This window comes from Myotis myotis, unplaced genomic scaffold (genome assembly GCF_014108235.1).
Source record: "Myotis myotis isolate mMyoMyo1 unplaced genomic scaffold, mMyoMyo1.p scaffold_m19_p_1, whole genome shotgun sequence".
Classification (NCBI taxonomy): domain Eukaryota; kingdom Metazoa; phylum Chordata; class Mammalia; order Chiroptera; family Vespertilionidae; genus Myotis; species Myotis myotis.
This window is the reverse complement of record NW_023416313.1, coordinates 152,306,442-152,331,145: the sequence shown is the minus strand read 5'-3', so window position 1 is coordinate 152,331,145 and position 24,704 is coordinate 152,306,442. Positions and strand designations below refer to the sequence as shown.

General features: G+C 40.6%; 1 protein-coding gene across 1 annotated transcript in view; it reads right to left on the bottom strand.

Annotated features, from left to right (window-relative positions):
- AVEN (apoptosis and caspase activation inhibitor) overlaps positions 1-24,704 on the bottom strand; it is a 174,898-nt gene that overhangs the window by 60,284 nt on the left and 89,910 nt on the right. The gene's annotated exons all lie outside the window — the stretch shown is intronic.

Genomic DNA, 24,704 nt, shown 5'->3' with positions numbered 1-24,704 from the left:
CTTCATCATGTGAGTGATTTCAAGCGACTGGCCCACGACTCATAGCTGTAGACTGTCTTTCAATAGACAGGCCTGGGCCAACCCCCGGGTCAAAGGAAAACAAGAAAAACTGTGGACTGGTGCTGGCGCCAGCCTTATGAGCTACCACGGGAAAGGAGGCTACCTTTCAAGGCTGCTGCATTTACAAATGCTTCAAGGATTTATCGGATTTTTATTATTTAAACAAGCCACAAAACTAAAGCAAGAATTCTCTACCACCATTACAAAATTAGAATGTTTCGGCAAGCAACCTAAATTTGCATATAAAATAGAAAAAAAAAGGCATTACTATGATGAATTACTCTTTACTACCCTTTTCAAAGATAGATCAAAACACCTCTAACAAATGCCATTTAAGCTCACTGCTAAAGATTAGCAGCAGGTGATAAATGGGAAACACAGTGTCCCTAAATACACAGTGAAGCAGGCAACTGAAGTTTAATCTTCACATATCTCAGAAGGGAAATTTATTCAGAACAAATAGGAACATAAGGCATTAAATGACTAGGGAACTGAATTAAAATTATATGATTACAGACTGGTGAAAATAAATATGCTCGGTTATAACTGGCATAACTGCTGCTGGGGGGGGGGGGGAGGAGAACAGTCCTATCTGTCTGAGATCTACCAAAGGAATCCCATAAATGCACTGTAATTGAGGAACAGATTAGGGAATTGTCCAATTATGGTATAGTAAGTCCCCAAGACAACAGAAAAAATTAACATAGACCTTCCATCATTTTACAAATAATCGTCTGCTCTCTTTCTCTGTCCCTCTGTCTGTGGTTTCCTAATCTTTCAGGAATGAGCAGAACTATGTACTGGAGTTGAGACTATTTTATTGGGGAATAAAAGAAACTGGGACATTTACACAAGGTAATGCTACACAGCTACAATAAAAAAGAAAAAATTCTTACTATTTGCAACAGCATGAATGGACCTGCGGGTATTATGCTAAGCGAAATAAGCCAGTCAGAGAAAGATAAGTATCACATGATCTCACTCAGATGTAGAATCTAACAAACAAAATAAACTGATGAACAAAGTAAACCCAGAGACACAGGAGCATGGAACAGACTGTCAAACCTCAGAGGAAATGCAGGAAAGGGTAGGTGGGTGGGAAGAAATCAACCAAAGAACTTGTGTGCATATATACATAACCCACGGACACAGACAATAGGGTGGTGAAGGCCTGGGGTGGGGGATGGGAGTGGGCTTGAAGAGGTAAATGGGAGGGTAGATGGGGGAGGCATATGTAATACTTTCAACAATCAAGGTTTTTTAAAAATATATTTTAAAAAAAGATAGGATTCAGGATAGCATCTCGACATCCAGCCATGGCACAAGGAAGTGAAACATGACACACTTACTATTTTGGATCCATCAGCAAAAAAGAACCACTTTAGTAATCCCTAAAGGCAGTTTATTAACTAAGTACTAATGTGAAGTTCAGTTTAAACCAAGTAAAAGTCAGGTCCTGAACATAAAGAGACTTTCTACAAAGAGTGTTAGCGTGAATAAAATATGCATAAATTATAATCCATAACTCTTTCCTTAAAGACTTTGAGCAAAATATTCCCTCTTCCTTTCATGTAAAACAGCCTATGAATGCCTTCCTGCTAAATGAAAAATGCTATGGGAGTAGTCACTGTGAATCCAAACTTTAGGATGATCACATTATTTAATTCTGAATGAAAAGTAGTCTGTTATAATTTAAGAAATACTAAGAACTAATGGCATGATAATCATGATAACTATGAGTTCATGATTTTTAAACACCCCCCTTTCCTTCCCTTCTCTGGGCAGATCCTGTACTTTACTCGCATACATCGCCTACCCCTTAGAAAAAAACAGAAGATACACGTTCCTGTAGGTGCTTTTCTTTCAGAATGACTACCAATGACAGGTATAGCGTAAATAATGCGTACATTATCTATAGTCCGAATCATAAACCATTATCCCTCTTCACTTAAAATAAGGCAACTTTCAAAGACTGAAATTCCATTTATAGGATCTTTTGTATAGGTTTATTTTTACATTATTTCACCCAGCACGTAACTATCAAATTAAGACACCTTTTAAAACCTTTTGTAAAATTTATATATTTGCCAAAAAAGAAAATATGCTGGATGTTTTCACTAAATTCATTCAAATAAAGAAGATTATAGCAAAACCAAGTATTTCATTTTAAATATTTAATTTCATATTTTTTTCTTAAATATATTTTTACTGATTTTAGAGAGGAAGTCAGAAGAAGAGATAGAAACATCAGTGGTGACAGAGAATCATTGATCAGTTGCCTCCTGCACAATCGGGGATCAAACTCGAAACCTGGGCATATGCCCTGACCGGGAATCAAACCATGACCTTCTGGTTCATAGGTCGGCACTCAACCACTGAGCCACCATGGGCAGGCTCATCCTTTTTTTTTCCTTAATAAAGAGCTTGGTCATTAAAATTCATGTAGTAGGCAAAATACAAGAGCTGATTGGTTAGAAAGATCTTTCTCATAGCTAGAAGTATAGCTAATTTGCAACAGAGAAAATAGCTCATCATAGTCCAAATAACCCCCCTGACAAAAAGAGACAGAGATCACAGAAAGAATAAAACACCAGAGTCGCCACACTGACAAGAACAGGACTGATTCTGAAATGGCACAGATCTCCAGGGAAACGTACTATCCAGCATCCTATAAAGTTAGTTTGTAAAAATCAGAAAATCATCAAGTTGGTTAATAAGTACATCTTACCAGGTCACTAAGAGTAGCATGCAGATCACTAAGAGTACCATCAGATGTTATAAACAAGCTATCTCTCCTGATGCAAATGAGCAGAAATCTGAAGAATAAAAACCAAGTTCTGAGAACCTTTGGTCCTTTCTGTAATGTGTACTATTTAATAACATCTACCCAATTTGGCAAATTTGTAACTAATATTTCGAAATCAACAAAATAGCCTGAAGCCTCCATTTCCACCAGTGGATACGCATGTTGAAAAGTCATACAGTAATTGCAACCACACAGAAACTTCATGTTTTAATAGGACCTTTTCTCCTTTCTTTCCTTTTGATTCAAACTAGCCTCGTCCTGCACCAAGACTCATCTGCTTCCCTCCTTCCTTGCATGCCCACCCGCCCTAACTCCTTTAATCATTAAGCCCTCAGGACACTTAGGTTCTTGTCAGCATCCTTAGGAGCAAAGCCTCAGGTGTGTTGTCAAACTAAAGATAACACCTAGGCCTCGTTGTGTTTCAGCTCCAGGCTCAGAAAAGAATGACCCCACTGACCACACCTTTGTGAAACTAGGCAAAGCAACCCTATGGGTGATATCAGGACCTGAGGATCAACTACCCCCTACTCTGGCTCCAACCCATCATTAGCCACCAGCACCCTGACTCCCTTGGTCACCATGATTATGATTTTCCCCTACAGAACCCATCCCCTAGAAGCCATCAGGGAGCCAACACTACCTCACCAGTGACTCCAGGCTTGGGGCCATTTCCTTAAATAACCTTTACTTTCGCAGATGCAAACTCCTGTTTGCATTTGATTGGGCTCTGATGAACACACACAGGCAAACAAACCCCTTCAGTTCGGTAACATGTTCTTGTCAGTTACATGTAGACACGCACAAGACAAACTGTATGTACACAGACATGACAACAGACACATTTTTGGAGCATTACTTTTATGAGGAAGTTAAACTATAACAGGAATAATATGCAATTAGGAAGGAAAGTGATAAAGGTCTCCTTAAGCCAGAATTATTTTTCAGTTGCAGGTTTTGATGTATCAGTGGTTTATAAAATCAATTTAGTTGGGTATCAAAATGAAATAAACAATAGAATACATCAAAGACACCGTATATAGTAAATGTAAGATATGTTTCATGAATCTTTTATGTCTGCTATGTGTGGAGAAGGGAAAACAGTATAAACTGTATTTCTTACTTGGATCCTGTTCAAAAGTTTGAAAGCCATTGCTTCAGACATTCCCTTTACAGGACACAGCCAGAGCAATGGCTTGAGATGAAGGAAATCTGGGAGAACGTGCTCCTTCTCACAGCCTGGCAGCTCCAGAATCACAGAGGTCACAGCCTTATTCTGGCACGGACTGCAGCGTGCAGGTTTCCCCCGCACCACCAAGCGATTCGCAGACACCAGCTGAGTGTCCTACATCTCAACTCACTTCTGATACTATCTACCCAGAGACAGCACCAGGTTCCACAGTTAAGGACTCGGTCCCACAAGACTATCCTCCACTTCAGATGCCAATCACAAGTCCAGGTTGTCACCTGTGCTTCTGGCCTACTCACTATAAACCAAAAGGTCCCACGACCCCCTCCTTGGGTTTGATTAATTTGCTAGAGTAGCTCACAAAACTCAGGAAATGAGTTTATTCTACTCACCAGATTACCAGTTTATTACAAAGGATATAACTCAGGAACGGCCGGGTGAAAAGGATGTATAGAGCACGGTGTGGGGGAAGGGCACACAGCTTCCGTGCTCTCCGAGCAAGCCTTTCCCCCTGAACCTCCACCTGGTCATCAGCCCAGGAGCTCTCTGAACCCCTCCTTTTGGGTGTTCATTGAGGCTTCTTCATGTAGGTGTGGCTAATTAAATCATTGGCCATCTGCAGTTGCTTCAAACTCTACCCCCTCTCCCCAACCCAGAGGGGTCAAGGGACTGAGACCGAAAGTTCCAGCCCTCTAATCACATGAAAGATTCTCTTGGCAACCAGAGCCCATCCTTAGGGGCTATCTATCCAAAGGTCACTTTATTAACATAACAAAAGACACCTTTATTGCTCTAGTCACCAAGGAAATTCCAAGGGTTTTAGTAGTTTTGTGCCAGAAATGGGGACAGAGACCAAATATATATATTTCTTATTAGAAATCACAATTCATACAAGCACTCTGTGTCTGAGAGGAGTGGAGCATATTCCAAGGAGAGCTCTTACCTCTCTCTGACCTGCTGGAGCACAGTGGTCTTTTGGAAGCAGGAACAAGGCTATGAAGCTCTGAGGGAACACGGTGAGAGCCGAGTGATCTGCCCAGCTTCGTGTGGAGATACAGAGAAACTCCAAGCCAGAACTCAGGACAACTAGAGAGCGGCCAGTAACAAAAGCCTTCAGTATTTCAATAATCAATACCAGATGGAGAGCTACAACAGAAGCCAGTCATCGCTATAACACAAAAGAACATTCTGTCCATCTCTTTATCCAATGGCTGTAAACAGGGCAAGTGACTTTTTTTCATCTGTAAGGTTCAGTCTGTTAAAATGACAAATTTTCCCCACAGCTTTGCCCCATTCCCTGTTACCTTTACAATACGGATAAGATGCTGCCTATGATTCAGTCACTTTCTAACTTGACTGTCGCACATTAACACTGGCTGCATTGAAGGACTCGATGAGAAACTTTAGAAAGTTAGAAGAAATCAAAAACAAGTTCACTACAACAAAACATATAGCATCAAAACATTACATGTCTCAACGGTAAGGCATCTAAGAGGAAATCTTTATTCCAGAAGAATCTAAGGCAGTGGTTCTTCAACCTTCTGGCCCTTTAAATATAGTTCCTCATGTTGTGACCCAACCATAAAATTATTTTCGTTGCTACTTCATAACTGTAATGTTGCTACTGTTATGAATCGTAATGTAAATATCTGCTATGCAGGATGGTCTTGGGCAACCCCTGTGAAAGGGTCGTTCGACCGCGAAAGAGGTTTCGACCCACAGGTTGAGAACCGCTGATCTAAGGCTCTGCCTCCAAAAATAACCTCAATGATCCAAACTCACTAAGTTACTTAGAGAGATGATATCTTTTTTCTAAAGAAAATTAATCATAAAATGGACCAAACACTATAATAATAAATGTGCAATTCTGTTATATGTGCATGGCCAACATACTTTTTATGATTACACATAACTCCCTCAAAATGTCAGAAAAGGTTCTAAAAGTATTTTTACTTTGTTAATACTCACCCGATGATATTTTTTCCATTGAATTTTTTAGAGAGAGAGAAGGAGGGAGGGAGGGAGGGAGGAGGGAGGGAGGGAGGGAGGGAGGGAGGGAGGGAGGGAGGGAGGGAGGGAGAAACATCGATATTAGACACATCGATTGGTTGCCTCCTGTATGCGCCTCGACTAGGGATGAACCGGCAACCCAGGTACCCGCCCTTGCCTGGGAATCAAACCTATGGCGTTTCTGTGCACGGGCTGACACTAACCACTGAGAAACACTGACCAGGGCAAGTTCCACAAGTATTTTTAAAAGAAAATAGTGAAGGCTCATTCAAAATGTTACTTGATTTTTAAATCACCAAATCAGTTAATAAGTCATTTCCACTTGCAATGAAAATTTGGATGCCAAGTTATTAAGATAGATCAACCTTCTCAGATTCCACTTATCAAATATGTTTAACATTTAAAATCAGCATCAACAAAAACAGAAGACAAACCCATAATGGTAAAAGATTGTTTTGAAAAAAGAACTTTCATTACTAAACAAATTCCTCACTGCTGAGGCTCAATCTGAAAGGGCGAGACCTCAACCTAGAGGCCCTGATGCCCAGCGCTCCCCATGGTCGGTCCCGGCGTTCCCTGAGGCGGGCTCCCGCCAGCCCGTCTCCCGGCACCGGCACCCCCGGTCTGGTTTCCTGCCCGGGAAGGCCGAGGGCCGCGGAGAGGGGGCAGGCCCGGGGCTCTGGGGGAGCAGGGGCGGCCTGAGCCCCCTCCAGCAGGGGAACGGCACCCCGGGCTCCTGGGTGCTGGGGAGCGGCCTGCGGCCTTCGGGGAAGGATGCCTATCGAGGGGCGAGGACTGCGCCCTCCATCTTGCCCTGGGTCCTCCATTTTTGGGCAGAGCCATGTGCTCGGCGGGGGGCTTCTTCCCGGAGGCCCAGGCTGCTGCTGGCCACGCCCAGGATTTCTCTGGACTAGCCAATGATAATCAAGGGAAGTGCACGCCATCACTATGACCACATCCTGTGTAATGAGACACTGATGCGCCTGGCCAATCGGCAGGGCCCACAGTCACCTCTCCTGCCCTTACTCCACCCCCCTATAAAACCCCCCATCCCATCAGGCTTCGGTCTCTCTCTGCCACCTGCTGCTGTGCCAGTAAGGGGGGCGGGGGAGCCAGACCTAGGTTTGAAATAAATGACTCTTTGCTTTTGCATCGGACTCGCTGGCCCTTGGGAATCTTGAAATCTGGGCACACACAATCCATCTCTTAGCAAAAACACCTTTCTCTCTCTCTCTCTCTCTCTCTCTCTCTCTCTCTCTCTCTCTCTCTCTCATTCTCTCTCTCTCCTTCCCTCCCTCCCTTCCTTCCTTCCACTCTCTCTAAAATATCCTCAGGTGAGGATTAAGTAATTAATAATAATAATAATAATAATAGTAGTAGTAGTAAAATACTTAGGAATAAAATTAATCAAGAATGTAAAAGGCTTGTACACAGAAAATTATAAGATGCTGAAGAAAGCAATTGAAGATGCAAATAAGTTGATGCATATACTGTGTTCATGAATAGAAATAATTAACATCATTAAAATGTCCATACTACTCAAAGCAATCTATAGATTCAATACATTTCCTATCAAGATATCAATGGTATTTCATGGAATAAAACAAATATTCCAAAAATTTATATGGAAGCACAAAAGATCCCAAATCAAGCAATCTTGAGAAAGAAGAACAAAGATGGAGGAATCACGTTACCAAATTATACTACAAGCTATAGTAATCAAAACAACAGGGTATGGTCAGTTAATATTTGACAAAGGAGACAAGAACATATAATGGGGATGGGAAAATTAGACAGATACAAGCAAAAAAATAAAACCAGACCACTTTTTATAGCAATAAACTCAAAATGGATTAAATACTTAAATGTAATTCTCGAAACCATAAAAACTGTAAAAGAAAACATAGGCAGTAAAATCTCAGACATTTCTCATAGCAATATTTTTTCTTACATATCTCCTCAAACAAGGGAAACAAAAGAAAAAATAAAGACGTGGGACTACATCAAACTAAAAAGGTTTTGCATAGCACAGAAAAACATTAACAAAATGAAAAGACAACCCACTGATTGGAAGAACATATTTGCCAATATTATATCTGATAAGGAGTAATAAAGAACTTATATGACTCAACATCAAAAAAACCACAACAAACAACAACAACAAAAACCAATCTGCACTAGCCAGTGTTATTCAGTGGATAGAGCAGGGGCCCATGGACTGAATGGTCCCAGATTTGAAGGGTCAAGGTCAAGGGCACAGACCTTGGTTGCAGGCTAGATCCCCCACCCTGGTTGAGGCGAGTGTGGGAGGCAATCAATGTGTCTCTCTCACCTCAATGTCTTTCTCTCCTCCTCCTCTCCTCCTCTTCTTCCTCCTCCTCCTCCCCCTTCCCACTCTCTCTAAAAATCAATGGAAAAATAGCCTCAGGTGAGGATTAACAAAACAAAAAAAAATCCAATTTAAAAATGGGCAAAGGATCTTAATAGACACCTCTCCAAAGAGGACACACAGATGGCCAACTGACATATAAAAAGATGCTCAACATCACTAATCATCAGAGAAATATAAATTAAAACCACAATGAGATATCATCTGACACTTGTCAGAATGGCTATCATCAATAAATCAAAAAACTATTGGCAAGGATGTGGAGAAAAGGAAACTCTTGTCCACTGTTGGTGGGAATGTAGATTGGTGCAGCCACTGTGGAAAGCAGTATGCAGTTTTCTCAAAACATTAAAAATGGAACTGCCTTATGACCCAGCAATTCCACTTTGGGGAATATAAACAGAGAGACCTGAAGCACTAATTTGAAAGAATATCTGCACTCCTATGTTTATTTCAGCGTTATTTACAATAGCCAAAATTTAGAAGTAGCCCAAATGCCCATCAGTAAATGAGTGGTTTTGCTCAGTGGGTAGAGCATCAGCCTGTGGACTGAAGGGTCCCCAGGAGTGGGTACGCAGGAGGCGGCCGAGCAATGATTCTCATCATTGATGTTTCTCTCTCTTTCTTCCTCTCCCTTCCTCTCTGAAATAATATTGAAAAGAGAGGAGAGGGGAGGGGAGGGGAGGGGAGGGGAGGGGAGGGGAGGGGAGGGGAGGGGAGGGGAGGGGAGGGGAGGGGAGGGGAGGGGAGGGGAGGGGAGGGGAGAGGAGAGGAGAGGAAGGGAAAGTGCACTGTGTAGTCAGAGGGGAGCTGGCTTATATGGACAGAAGTCCCTGCCCCTGGTCCCTGTTTGGTCTGTCCTCATGCAAATGAAGACTCCAAATCCTCACAATATGATTTTCCCAGAAGGCACTGTCCTGATTGGTCAGAATACAGCTGCTCTGGCTGGTCTAAGCAGCATAACTCCAATTGGATAGAAAATACCTCAGACCTATTGGCTTAAATAGGATTCCAGGAACTCCTTTATAAGGGCTGGCTTGGATGGCAGGACACAGTGCAGGCAGGCAGTTCAACATACGCTTCTCCCTGAAGTAAGGTTTGCATGAGAAGTCCCTATATAGAAATGGCTGCTAGGTTCTGGGTTTTTTTGTTTGTTTGTTTTTTGTTTTTTAATTGAGCCCAGTTAGGTACCAGGAGCCCTTCTTAGTAGGTGTCTTCTTTCCCATGGTTCACACAAATTTTATAGTAGTTCTTACTTTCAAGTCTACGATCCATTGCTTTAATTTATTAAATTATGCAAGGTAATAAAAACATTTTTAAACAGGCCATTTCCTGGGAGGAAATATTTTCACACATGTAACCAACAAAAATGAACATCCATCTATAGAATATACAAAGAACTCCTACAAATCTGAACCACTTGCTACACATTTACATAGAACCTATTAGCAGTAACATAGTAATCAACATGCTATATTGTTCAGTTTTTTAGATTGAGCATGTGTGAATTACATTTTCAGAATAAATGATATGGTAGCTCTACATGGCTAACCACAAACATCACATTTCCTGCCAAACCCACAGCATCAGATATCCCTATTTCTTTTAATAGCATTGTCACTCTCCCAGCCACTAAAAAGCCTTGAAACCTCCCAGCAGTCTTTCACTCCTCCCTCTTCTATACTAAAGTATCACTGAATTTACAATGTGGTCAACAGAATTTGATCAAATTTTATCATCAATTATAATTCACAAATTACCAGTGTAAAATGACACCGTCTTAGGAGACAGGATCAAAGGCTAGAAATCAGTATCAATTGTTATCTATGGAGTAACATGTACAACTGAATAAAATATGCTAAAGACCAAGTCCCCTATAGAGGTAAACTCTGAAGGAACAATACAGGGAGAAAGTGGGAGAGAGGGATATATATATGGAGAGAGAGGGGAGAGAGGGAGGGAGGGAGGGAGGGAGGGAGGGAGGAGAGGGAGGAAAGGGAGGGAGGGAGGGAGGGAGGAAGGAAGAAAAGGAGGGAATTAGTTCACTGCCACACTCACTGGGAAGTTGAAAAAATGCACTAGAATTTTAAACTAGAAAACAGGAGACCTGAATTCCAGTCTAAACCTTGCCGTAAACTAGCTGTGAATTGAGTTATGTTAGTATCTCTAGATTTCAGGTTTCTTGTCCTTAAAAATACCATGAAATAATTGTTAAAAGTTCTGGAAACTCTAAAATTCTATGATTCTGTACACCCTTCCCACAGATGGGGATGATGTGGTACAGTGAGCTGAAAATAATAATTTGAACTTAGATATAATGTAAATCAGCATCTGTTTTCTTTTAACAACCTTGAAGAACCATTTAGGCACTTATTATCTCTTTTCAAAATCAAGTAAGTAACACGAAATATTTCAACAAAATAACTTCCTTTTATTCCCCCCTCTTATCAATCAACCTTTTGGTTTCTCCCTAGTTTCACAAAGTGTAAACACAGGAGTCACTGATTGGCAGGACAGCTCATCACCAGTGATGTGTCCCCAAAGCAGACTTCAGTCAGATTTGTGAAACTGGGGAGCAGGATGCAGACATAACATCTAATTCAAATGTCTATGTGATCTGCGGGATTCTTATCTCTTTGGCTGACAATAGGGATTCAACCTCATTTGGACCATACGTCCCTCCTGTGACCTACAATAAAACTCTGGCTCTAGTAATTCCTAATCTGCTTCCTGCAATTTGTTCTACAGAGTATTAGTCTTGCAAGATGCTCTAAGAAAACATAGTGACACAAATATTTCGGAAATGCTGGATGCTATACTTCATTCTGAGCAATTCACAGTGAACATGGAAATACTAAAGGCTCTGAGAAACCCTAGAGTATAGAAATCTGATTGACCCAAGCAACAACAAAACCCTTTCTTCACCAGATATCACATTAACACCCTGTAACTTTAGTGCTCCAAGAAGGCATTTTGGAAAGTGCTTGCTTAAACATAATGTGATGATATTTAATTCCTAAACTGAAACTGATTTGTTTTTTGCTGTTTGTTTTGTGTTTCTGACATTCTATGTTACTCAAAAATATTTGACTAATTTCTAAATATTAATTTTCCAACATCCAATTGTTCAAGGTTAACATCAAACAGTATAACTTTCCTCTTGATACAGGTACCAGGAAAATACCAACCAGAGAACATGGTCAGTGTGATAAAACCATCACCAGCTCTCTGGTGCAAGTACATAAACCACAGGTAACCTGTCAGAGTGTAACTGATATCTGTTCTTGCCTGGTTATTTTAGCTTTAGTTTTGGTAACTGCACAGTGACATTAAAAAACAAAACAGAATGCCTGGCTGGTGTGGTTCAGCAGTTAGAACACGCACCAAAGGTCACTGGTTCGATTCCCAGTCAAGGGCACGTACCTCGGCCGCAGATTAGATCCCTGGCCCCAGTCGAAAGTCATATGGGAGGCAACGAATCAATGTGTCTTTCTCATCGTTGTATCAATGTTTCTCTTCTCTTCTCTTCTTCTTCTTCTTCTTCTTCTTCTTCTTCTTCTTCTTCTTCTTCTTCTTCTCTCTCTCTCTCTCTCTCTCTCTCTCTCTCTCTCTCCCCCTTCCCCCCTCCCTCTCTCTATCCCTCCCTCCTTTCCACTCTCTCTAAAAAGCAATGGAAAAAATATCCTCAGGTGAGGATTAAAAAAAAGAAAATTTTTTAAAAAGAAACAAGACAACAGGCTTATACTCAACATTCATGTTGAAAATATAAACACTTGAACTAAGATTGATTTAGAGTCACACATAATGGGCAATACTTGCAAAAAGTAGAACACTTTGTTAGGTATCTAAATACTTCACTTTTCAGCATTTGCTCTCTTAATAGTAAATGTTCTTTCTTCCTTCCAGTTATTCAAAGAAAAAGAAAATAAAGGAACAGCCTACCCTAAATCACCATCATCAAAAACACTTGGTCATAATAGATTAGCTAACAAAATGGTATTTGTCAAGTCTTTTAAATCCACCCCAAGGATTTTGTGACCCAAATCATTAAGGCTCTTGAAGACTTGGTGTCAGATCTTGATGAAAAATCACAATAAAAATACTGAACCTGTCCTCATTGAATAAACTCACAGTCACTACATCCAGTTGCAGAGAAGAAAAAGCACAGAAAATTAGCTCTCAATGTCAAATTCTATGACTGTAAAATTATGAGATCACATTTTTTTACATTAATGCACATTCTTCCTGCGTCAATTCCCTTTACCTTCATTCTTCCAGCTCCCATTCAGGAAGTCTTCACTTCCCTCCTACATGCCTACGGTGCTGAGTGTTTAAAGGTGGAGTTGTACTTTGAGACATGCTGCTTTAAGAAAATGTTCTTTATCTCCATGTATGCACATGAATTCTCCTCATCTCGATTACCCTGAGCATTTCTTTTATAATCCAGATCTTCTCAAATGTTTCCACTAACAAAGTACTTTTGTTAGAGGATCTATCATCGAATCAAAATTTATGTGAAGTCTTCTGTTTAACCTTTAAAATTCATTTGAAATTCATAAGATTCAACACCATAGTATACATTTGTTTTGATAGAAATGTTTTTGTGTTGGTGAGGAAGTGGAGAAATTGGAATCCTGTGCACTGTTGTTAGGATTGTAAAATGTTGTGACCACTACAGAAAACAGCAGAGGTTCCTCAAACAATTAAAAACAAATGGCCATATAATCCAGGAATCTTACTTCTGGTTATATATCCAAAAGAACTGGAATCAAGAACTCCAAAAGATACCAGCACTCCCATGTTCAAAGCAGCACCATTCACAACAGTCAAGAGGGAGCAACCCAAACATCTATTGGCAGATGAATGTCTAATAAAATATATACATACAATGAAAAATTATTCAGCCTTAAGAAGGAAGGAAATCCTGTCACACGTTACAACATGGATGAACCATAAGGACATTATGCCAAGTGAAATAAGCCAGTTGCAAAAAAACAGATGTGTCATGATTCTAATTATATAAGGTATCTAGAGTAGTCAAATTCATAGAACGTATGGTGGTTATGGGTGAATGAAGGGGGAAAGAGGAGTTATTTAATGGCTAAAAAGTTTCAGATCTCCAAGATGAAGAAGTTCTAGGGACCTGTTTCAAATTTGATTATACTTAACACTATTGAATCATACACTGAAAAATGACCAAGAAGGTAAATTTTATGTTGTGTTTACCACAAATTTTTTAACCACTTTCTTCAGCCCAAATCTTTAAGCAAGATTGATGTTGCTGTGTTTACTCAACACATACAGACACCTGCTGAATGAAGTTGCCTGCAAGTCCCAGGCAGCCCTAATGTGGCTCCCAGGACACAGCCTTCCACTTCCTCGGCTCAATTCCACAGTGATCCAGCAGCTACACTGGCAACTGCAGGGAATATAAAAATTACTTAGGCCATAACCCTGCCCCTGAGCAGATCAGAGAAGCCTTCACTGTGCCTTGTTCAGTGCTGGGGACCTATTACCTGTGCAAGGAATTCACCAGATCTGCAGTTCTTCTCAATCACCTGTTACACTATATGGGAAAGCCAGGATCTGTGTGGACTGTAGTTTTAGATGAAGTTCCCATAACAGTAAGCACAAAGAACAATACCCACATGGGAACAGAAGTCAATAGAAATTTTAAAATAGTCAATTAACCAAAAGTTCTTTTGTTAAAAGAGAAACATTTGCGTTGCTCAGTGGTCAGAGCATCAGCCTACACAATGGATGGTCTTAGGTTCGCTTCCCGGTCAAGGGCACAAACCCAGATTGCAAGTCTGATCCCTGCTCAACGTTTCCCGCGCGCTCCCCAATCCGGTCATGTGTGGGAGGCAACCTATCGATGTATCTCTGTCACATGATGTTCTTCTCTTACTCTCCACGCCCCCTCTTTCCTTACCCTCTTCTTTCTCCCCCTCCCTTCCACTCTCTCTAGAACCAATAGGAAAAATATCCTCAAGGAGTGATGATTTAAAAAGAGAGAGAGAGAGAGAAGGAGAGAGAGAGAGAGAGAGAGAGAGAGAGAGAGAGAGAGAGAGAGAGACATTTGAAGTAAAAATGACAAAAAGGCTCTTCCATAAAGAAGATATATAGAGAATCCTTAATGCACAGATTAGCCTAGTATAGCAGGGACAGACTCTCCATAGCAACAAGAGCAAGCAAAGGCTGTCCAATGATACAGAAATATGCAAACCAATATAATAGGGTTATAATACTTGGCTGAGATAACTTTAAACAACTGTATCGTACAAATTCCAACATTTTCTCTATCAAACCAACTGAATTTAATCTGGGCAATGTCTTAGAATTGCAGTCACGGAGCTGTCAGTAATCACCCAGTTACCTTCCGGCAGGTCTTCTTGCACACGGCAGTGCCAATTTTGTCATAAATCCTAGTACCGTCTCTGGGTGCCACCACCAGAGAGACCCTTAGTCTATAAGAACAAACTCACTTTCCTTAATAATGGGATGTCGGTGGGTTCTGTTACCACAGAAACATTTGTTAGCTCTCAGGGAATCCGATAAAACGGATATTAGGGGGAAAGCTGCCTTTGTCTATCCTCAGTGTCTCATCTTAGGCCCTCATCATTCCTGGATTACTGCGAAAGCCTCCAGCCTGCTCTCCCTGCCTCCAGTCACAGATGCCTCAAACCCATCCTAGTTTACACTCAGAAGTATTAATCTTTCTAAACCCCAAAACTTACCAAGGCACTCACCTGCCTTAAACCTTCGATGGTTCACAAAGCCATCAGGATATTGGACATGCCATAGAAGGCTCTTTATCATTTAGTTCCTGCGTGACGTGTTTTTTAAAAACATTTATTTTTCAATCATTGCGAACTTACAAAAACAAGAATAGTACAAAAACTCCTGATCTTTCTTCATCAAGATTCACCACTAAAAGACCCCAAATAGCTGCAGCAATCCTGAAAAAGACCAAAGTAGGTGGGATCTCAATACCAGATATCAAGATGTATTACAAAGCCACTGTTCTCAAAACTGCCTGGTACTGGCACAAGAATAGGCATATAGATCAATGGAATAGAATAGAGAGCCCAGAAATCGGCCCGAACCAATATGCTCAATTAATATTTGACAAAGGAGGCAAGAACATACAATGGAGCCAAAATAGTCTCTTCAATAAATGGTGTTGGGAAAATTGGACAGATATATGCAAGAAAATGAAACTAGACCACCAACTTACACCATACACAAAAATAAACTCAAAATGGATAAAGGACTTAAATGTACGACAGGAAACCATAAAAATTCTAGAAGAATCCAAAGGCAACAAAATCTCAGACATATGCCGAAGCAATTTCTTCACTGATACAGCTCCTAGGGCACTTGAAACGAAAGAGAAAATGAACAAATGGGACTACATCAAAATAAAAAGCTTCTGCACAGCAAAAGAAACCATCAACAAAACAACGAGAAAACCCACTGTGTGGGAAAACATATTTGCCAATGTCATATCTGATAAGGGCCTAATCTCCAAAATGTATAGGGAACTCATACAACTTAACAAAAGGAAGATAAACAATCCAATCAAAAAATGGGCAAAGGACCTAAATAGACACCTTTCAAAAGAGGACATTCAGAAAGCCAAGAGACATATGAAAACATGCTCAAAGTCACTAATCATCCGAGAGATGCAAATCAAAACAACAATGAGGTACCATCTCACACCTGTCAGACTGGCTATCATCAACAAATCAACAAACGACAAGTGCTGGAGAGGATGTGGAGAAAAAGGAACACTTGTGCACTGCTGGTGGGAATGCAGACTGGTGCAGCCACTATGGAAGACAGTATGGAGTTTCCTTAAAAAACTGAAAATGGAACTCCCATTTGACCCTGTGATCCCACTTCTAGGAATATATCCCAAGAAACCAGAAACACCAATCAGAAAGGATATATGCACCCCTATGTTCATAGCAGCACAATTCACCATAGCTAAGATCTGGAAACAGCCTAAGTGCCCATCAGTAGATGAATGGATTAGAAAACTGTGGTACATCTACACGATGGAATACTATGCTGCTCTAAAAAGGAAGGAACTCTTACCATTTGCAACGTCATGGATGGAACTGGAGAGCATTATGCTAAGTGAAATAAGCCAGTCAATGAAGGAAAAATACCACATGATCTCACTCATTCATGGATAATAAAGACCATTATAAACTTTTGAACAATAATGGATACAGAGGCAGAGCTGCCTCAAACAGATTGTCAAACTGCAGCAGGAAGGCCGGGGAGGGTTGCAGGGCAGGAGGTAGGGGGGTAAGAGATCAACTAAAGGACTTGTATGCATGCATATAAGCATAACCAGTGGACATAAGACATTGGGGGATAAGGGAGGCTAGGGGACTGTCTAGGGCGGGGGGATAAAATGGACACATATGTAATACCCTTTGTAATACTTTAAGCAATAAAAAAAAAAAAGACTTAAAAAAAAAAAAAAAAGATTCACCACTGACTAACCCTAGCACACAGCCTCAGTGAGAGCAGGAATTATATATTTCAGTCCGAGGGCCTAGCACAAAGTTGATATTCAAACAATTCATGGAAGAAATTAATGTGTAAGTGAATAAAGTAGGAATGAAAAAAGGGCTCAACTTCTGGTCTGACAGGGTGAACAAAATACAAATCTCACCTCCACTCCCTCCTGAACTCTCACGTAAGTGACTGCTATAGACATTTTTTAAGCCTAAATCCAGAAGAACAGAGAAGAAATGACAGCAGTAAAAAATGGGAGGTAATTGACCTGGCAGCCCTAGTCACGTGAACCTTAGAAGGGAAGCCCAGATGGGAGGCACAGATGTCTCTGAATGTGTGCCAGCAGGGATGGTCGCAGCTAGACTCCCCAGATCTCCTAACCAATCACGTAACCAACCCTCCCTCCAACGCCAGCTGGAAAACTTCTCCAGAGAAATTCATTCAACTGATCAACTAATAGAGAGCAACTACTCTGTGCCAGGCTCAGTGTAGAAGCCCCCAAATCTGAGGGAACAAAGCTAAGGCCCTGCCCCAGGCACTTCCGTTCTAGTGGGGAGAAATAAGCACTGGCCGGATAGATCTTTTGTGACTATGGAGCCAGGGGAAGGAAGCCGGGCAGGGAACAGGGCGTGTGGTGTGGCTCTTGCTACCTAGCAGAAATGTGAAAGAAAGAAGTGGCCCATGCAGGTATCCAGAGAAAGAACATTTCAGACAGAGTGGGGTGGGGACAAGACCTAGAAGTGGAAGCAAACTCCATGGACGAACAGTATAGCAACTGACGGGGCGGGGTGGTGAAGTGCGGGGCAGCAGGTGTGAGGCGGGGTGGGAGGCCAGATGACAGAAGGGACCACTGAAGCAATGATTCCCCTCCCCGCTGTCCTCCGCGGAAATGGGAAGGTTAAGTTATAGGTGGCAAACACAAGATCACCCTGCCAGCCCCTTTTCCCATCTAACTACAAGAAACCACTACAGAAAATAGAGGTAGCCAGACACATATGCGTCAGATGGAGACTGATATGGGCAAAAAACAAACGATGATTGCTCCCAGTGTGAGGAAGGGAAAAGCCAAGCAGCTGGGGTAGTCCAAGCTCTTGCAAACTGAGCTCTGTACCCCAACTAATGGAGTGGAAAAAGTAAAAAAACATCATGAAAGGGTGAGAGAAAAAAGACCAGAAAAACAGAAATATCTATGATATGTAGATGCACTTGGGAACTACTAAATTAAATAAGTAATTTAACCATAAAGTATAATTGCTTAGACTCCCTTGGAAACAATCATTTGGAAATGAATGATAGCTATGCAATGTCTGTATGGATGGAAACTATTGCAATAATGAGTGTCTACTAGATAGAAAATCCATCAACAATTCCAAACATTTTAAAGGTTTTTCATTTTCGAGAATGACAGGAAAAATCTTCTGACTTTTGTCTACACTATACATGAAGACATACTCAAGTATATACACAATCAGATATTAACATGAAACAACATGCAATTTCTAAAATATCCAATATACATATAAGAATATTAAATACTGTCTCTCAATTGTCTATATCAGCTTTCTCAGTTGCTGTACAAACTGATATAAAGAATAAAGAATCATTAAACTAATATTTTATTTTATATATTTAAAAAGTAAATTTTAAATTCCTAAATGTCTAAAGAACATCAATATTTTAAAGATAGAGGAGGCATAACAATAAAGAGAGCAACAATACTTTTAAGTAACATTTTTAGTATCTTTCAATAAATAGCTCGAGGTACTAAAAATGTAAGGGAAAAAACCACCACTGTAGTGGCAGGAGCTAAAGAATGCATTTAAGATAAAGTTTCTGAAGGTTGTTTAAATCTCACAATTCACAGAAATATATTCTGATCAACTCCAAAATTAAAGAATACATTTCAGATTATTAACAGAAGTGCTATGACATGGTTGCTGTAAAGGTGACTATCAACTTTAAAGGAACAAAAGTAATTTTATTTATCTCAGTTCTTATGAACCAAAAAATTTAAAGTAAACTGATAGTACATATTCTCTTAATACCAAAGTGTATATATACATTTTTTGGAACAGCCTATTGTTGTCTGTGCTTTTATTCTTAAGATATTGTTAAAACCTCAATTAATGGAGAACATAAACATCTACTGAACTCTTAAATATGACAACTCAACTCATTTTACTAACATTTACTAGTATTGATATCCTATCATATGCCAAGTATCCTGCTAGGCACTGGGACCTCAAAGATGAAAGGCACTGCCTCTGCCCTCAAGAAGCTCAAAAGCTGTAAGGGAGATGGACACTCAAACAAGTCATGACCATCATTGTGAGAGCACAGGTCCGAGGTAGAGAGAGGATGCAGGTAGGAAATATCCTTTTATTATTGTTGTTAGTGATGAGAGAGAGAGAGAGAGAGAGCGAGAGAGAGAGAGAGAGAGAGATCAATTAGTTGCTCCACTTATTTATGCATTCATTGGTTGATTCTTGTATGTACCCTGGCCAGGGATCGAATCCACAACCTTGGCAAATCCAGACAATGCTCTAACCAACTGAGCTACGTGGCCAGGGCCAAGAGGACACAGAAAGAAAGGATTAACTGACTGCACTCGGGCACTGGGGGAAGTTTCAGAACCGAATCTATTTGAGACAGATATTCTCAAACAGAAGCTCTGCATCCATCATCTTCAGCACATTTTCTCTGCATAACTTCAAGGATTCTATAACCATTATGCACATTTTTAATACCCTCTTTCTGAATTCATTCAGCATGTACAGTGCACCCTGTCAACAATGATGCTACTGATTTTACATCTTCCATATCTCCAGTGTGTGCTGAGCATAAAATTGCTCTTTATCCTTAAGGCTCCAGAAGAGTAAAGAGTGGAAATACAAACAAACCAGTATTGACCAATAGCATTACTTATATTATATATCCTCTCCTACTTCCTTTCGGACTTTGATCTACAGATTCCCACCCCTTTTTCTTTGATATCAATCTTATCCTTTAGGGCTAAGAAGAAACTGTTTAGGCAAAACCATGAGAATACAAGAGAAAAATTTCATTCATAGACTTCAAAGCAAAATGTATCTTAACTGAGAAGGATGCTTCTATTCTTCAGAGAAATAGCCGGGCAAGACCAATACCAAATATTAATTTCCTAAATACCAACCACACACAATCCACCATCTCCATCCAAGTAAGCACAGCTCTAGAGCTCAAAATCCATTCAATTTCAATAGCAAGATCTCTGGATAACCCAGGGTTTACATGGCTGCAGGAACAAAAGATGTATATAGAAGCAAATTCTGTCTGGCCTAGCTTTAGAAAGAGAGTCTGTACCAAGGTGGCTATATAGATAACAGCAGCTCACCAATGAGAGGAGTGGGATTAATAACACCTTCACTTAGAAAAATAAGTCAATTCTGTTTTCCAGGTCAAAAGAGAAAACTCTAGGTTCCAGGGGTACAGATGGAGGGAGTTAGTTGGAAGAGGCAAAGCACTGAGAAGACAGAATACACCTTGCAACCTATTCCCTGAACTCTTAGAAGACAACTCCTAAATTTATCCTGCTTGGCCTGCCACATAGATTCCTGTCGTATTTGTTGGTTAGAGGGAAATGAGAAATTAAGTCTCATTCACTGCAATTTCAGTATTTCTCCTCTTTCTGAGTCAGACATCAATACATTCAATGGCAAAAAATTACAATGACTCTTTGAAAGAATATGAAATTGCATGAATGATGAAACAGCGCTAACTTTAAAAAAAATGGTTCCCAAACAGCATAAATGGAAAAAATAGCATAAATAAAACATGCATTTGCTTTCTGAATGCCAACTCAATTTCACCTAATTTTCTGATACCCCTGTATAGACAAAAATGTGTCAATCGCCAATAATGACATGTGAGTGCCTAACATCCTAAATTATAAAGAGGTAATATGCAAATTAACCCTCATGCCTTCACAAGATGGCTGCCTACAACCAGGCCAGCAGGGGGATTAGTGAGGGACGACCAAATGACTGAACAAGCAGGCTGCATGGGGTGACCAGGCAGGCGGGGGGCAGGGAGCAGTTGAGGGCAACCAGGCCAGCAGGGGGGGCAGTTGGGGGCAACCAGGCCAGTGGGGGGAGGCAGTTGGGGGCGACCAAGCCAGCAGAGGGGGGCAGTTGGGGGCAACCAGGATGGCAGGGCAGCAGTAAGGGGTGACCAGGCCGGCTGGGGAGGAGGGGGGAGCAGTTAGGAGCGACCAGGCAGGCAGGGAGGGGGCAGTTGGGGGTGACCTGGCCAGCAGCGGGGGGATGGGGGATGTTAGAGGTGACCAGACTGGCAGGGGGGCAGTTAGGGACAATCAGGCCAGCACACAGAGGCAGTGAGGGGCAATCAGGATGGCGGGGGGGGGGGGGGGGGGCGCAATTAGGGCAACCAGGCAGGCAGGCAGGTGGACGATTAGGAGCTAGCAGTCCAGGATTGTGAGAGGGATGTCCCAAGGATCGGGCCTAAACCGGCAGTCAGACATCCCCGAAGGGGTCCTGGATTGGAGAGGGTGAAGGCTGGGCTGAGGGACCCCCCATGCACAAATTTCATGCACCAGGCCTCTAGTGGCACTATAAGAGGACAGCTACATACTCACAGGAACAGCAAATCTGGCATGACCCTGTCCACAGGGAGCTACAGAGGAAAACAAAACACTTCAAGGATATACATAGATTCCTAAGTATCCCAGTATCAGGAAACAAGATTTTTTTTTCCATCTACTTCGGAGTTTCACAAACCCAATTCTTAATTGAGATGAATAACACCTGAGTTATCAGTGTCACCATTTCTCCATCATTAGATTTTCTGCCTAGACAAGTTCCTGAAAGGACCAGTGAAAGTTATCAAATAGGCATCTTTCCTACAGCTTTGCACTGGACGGAGTCCTAGACATCTTGAACAGTGCCATCCAAAAACCCAATACAAAATAATACCTACTTTTCAGATGCCATAGAAGATACTGATTATTTAACATCCCAGTCTTCTTTCTTTTTTAACAGCACCTTCAGCCTTGCCTATCAGAATATCCTATGGGGATCTAGGCTGATCAGCACTCAAAGTACCCTATTAGGTTTATCTTTTTGCTTAAGCTTTTGCCTTAGTAACTCAAAGGAGCTTTTGAATATACTTGGCCACAGAATTAAATTTTTTTGAGTCTAGACAGCAACCAAATTGTGAGTGAGAACGAAAATGTAAATTAACTTTTTTGGTTGAGCATATAATTAAATTCTTTGTTAGAAATGTAAGTAGCCAAGAATCTCATTAAATATTTGGTGCCCTATTTGCCCCTAATACTTATAATATCTGAAGGCACAATCCACAATGTACAATGCTTACTAGTACAACCATGGTAAGTACTGCAGAGAATGATAATCCTAGGCCAAAAGGCATCTCAAGTAGTTATCTGATCTAACCTTTTGCCACCAATACTAAACTAATCATGAAGAGTGATAGAACCTCATTTAAAAGAGGATCATAAATTTTAGAACTCTGAGAGTAGAATGGGCAATGAAGCAGAAGTAGTAAAAAGATAAGAAACATGGGGGAGGAGAGAGAATGGGAATTAAAAATAAAAGCACCATTCTGTTAAATTACACATATTACTTGCTTTTTCAAAACCAAGCATTGCCGTTCCGTCTTGCTGTGACTCCACTTCCTTAGCAGTAAGTCTAGTATGAATCCCTCCCAATCTGTAAATCATGTCACCTATTCTTTAGCAACCACAGAGAGACAAAGGGGTATCCACTATTGTCTTAAACATTCAGTGATGTAACAGAAGTCACTGTAAGAGAAGCTAAGAATAGCAATAAGAAACTAAAACAGTTAAGATATATTCCATTTATTCATCAACTTCAAATACAGTTTTCCCTAAAAATTAAATTTGAGAAAACTGAAAACAAAATCTATCTTTAAATTACCATTTATTGCATGTGCTTAATTTCATTTAAAATTCTACTTTAATGCTTTCTTAAATGGAAATGCTGGGCATATTATAACCTTTGTGATGACTCTGATCAATCATTATAAAGTGACATTTTTGGACTGCTAATACCTATATGGCTGTTGGTCTCTACAGTAATGAACATTTGTAATAATTGCTTCTCATGTGTCTGGTTTCCCTATCTTCTCCCCTGACACTAGCTTGCTGTCACTCCTTACTAGTGTCAGCATGCTTGCCCCCAATCCCCAGTCCCTGCCCTGCTCTAATTTGCTGACCCGACTTCTCGGCCTCCATTTCTCTGCTCCTGCCAATCCCTCGACCCAAACGCCCTTCTCCAACTATCCAACCTCACCTTTGCCAACAGTGTTTAATCAAACTTTCTGATCTCTGACAGTCTGATAGCTGAAAATAGGTATTCAGTTTAATTTCAATTTGCATTTCTCTTATCATGAGTGGGTTGAGCATTTTTCATTTATTTGCATTTCATTTTCTGTGAACAGTCTGCTCATAGCCTTTGCCCTTTTTTAATAAGATTGTTAAAAATCATCATATACATTGGAAATCAGTTCTCTGTGATATAAGTGACAATCCTCCCCACCAAACCCATCTCTATGCACATAATCATTTGTCTTTTGGCTTTCATTATGGTTGTTGCCATTGAGACATCCTTAATCTTTATTAATCAAATTTCAGTCTTTTCTTTAATGGTTTCTGGACTTTGCAATATTTAGAAAGACCTTCCCTATTCTGACACTCGGAATTTATCAGTGATTTGTTCTAATATTTTTATGAATTTTTAAATTTATATTAAAATTTTGGGCCCACATAGACTTTATCCTGCTATACAGTATGAGTTTTTAATCCCTTTTCTTTTCTCAGGTGATGACTCCACTTGGACCAACATCGTTGATTTACAAATCCATCTTTTTCCCAATGACTTGAAATGCTTTGGAGTTTGGGGGTTTGAGGATTTTTGCTTATGTCAGGATTTCCTGGTGCATAGAATTTCTGAAATAAGGACATTCAGATAAACTAGATAAACTAGAATTAAGAGCAGGTTAGACTTAAGGCATTGATTGTCTTAAACCTTCTTAAAATACAAGAATGTACTCTTCTATCAGGGTAGGTATTGGGACCAATACACTGTCATGTGACCAGCACACAGTAACTGCTTAATAAGTGTTCTTTGAATAAATAGTGATTTATATTTTTTAAGATCAACCACAGATTTAAATTTTCTTACGGTTTGCAGAAGAGATGCATCCCTATTGATTAGTTCAGTGTATGACCCAAAGGGTAGTTTTGCCAAACCTCCCAGTCCACCTAGCCCTTTCTTCTTTGACAAAAGTCCCTCATTCTAGTCCAGTGGTCGCCAATGCCATCTCTCCCACTTCGCTGCCTAGTGTAATCCCAGTTACCCGTTAAAATCCAGCTGAAATATCACCTCTTTTGTAAAAGTTCCCCATCTTTATACCCCAAGCAGAATTCATTGCTCCTTCTGTGCACTAACATTTTTCTACTTTGGGGAATGTGTATCTATCTATGCCTCACTTTTGTTATGCACATTTCAGTCTTCAATTCTAGTAGTTTTAGGTAATCCCATATCACTCCCCTTATGACCTTTCAATCAGTCCCTATTACCTACTAGACAAAGTTCCAATTTCTTAGCAGTAAGTCCAGTAGAGTCTATGTTCAGGCCCCTTAATATCTCCAACTTGTGTGTGACCACTATCTACTTCAGTCC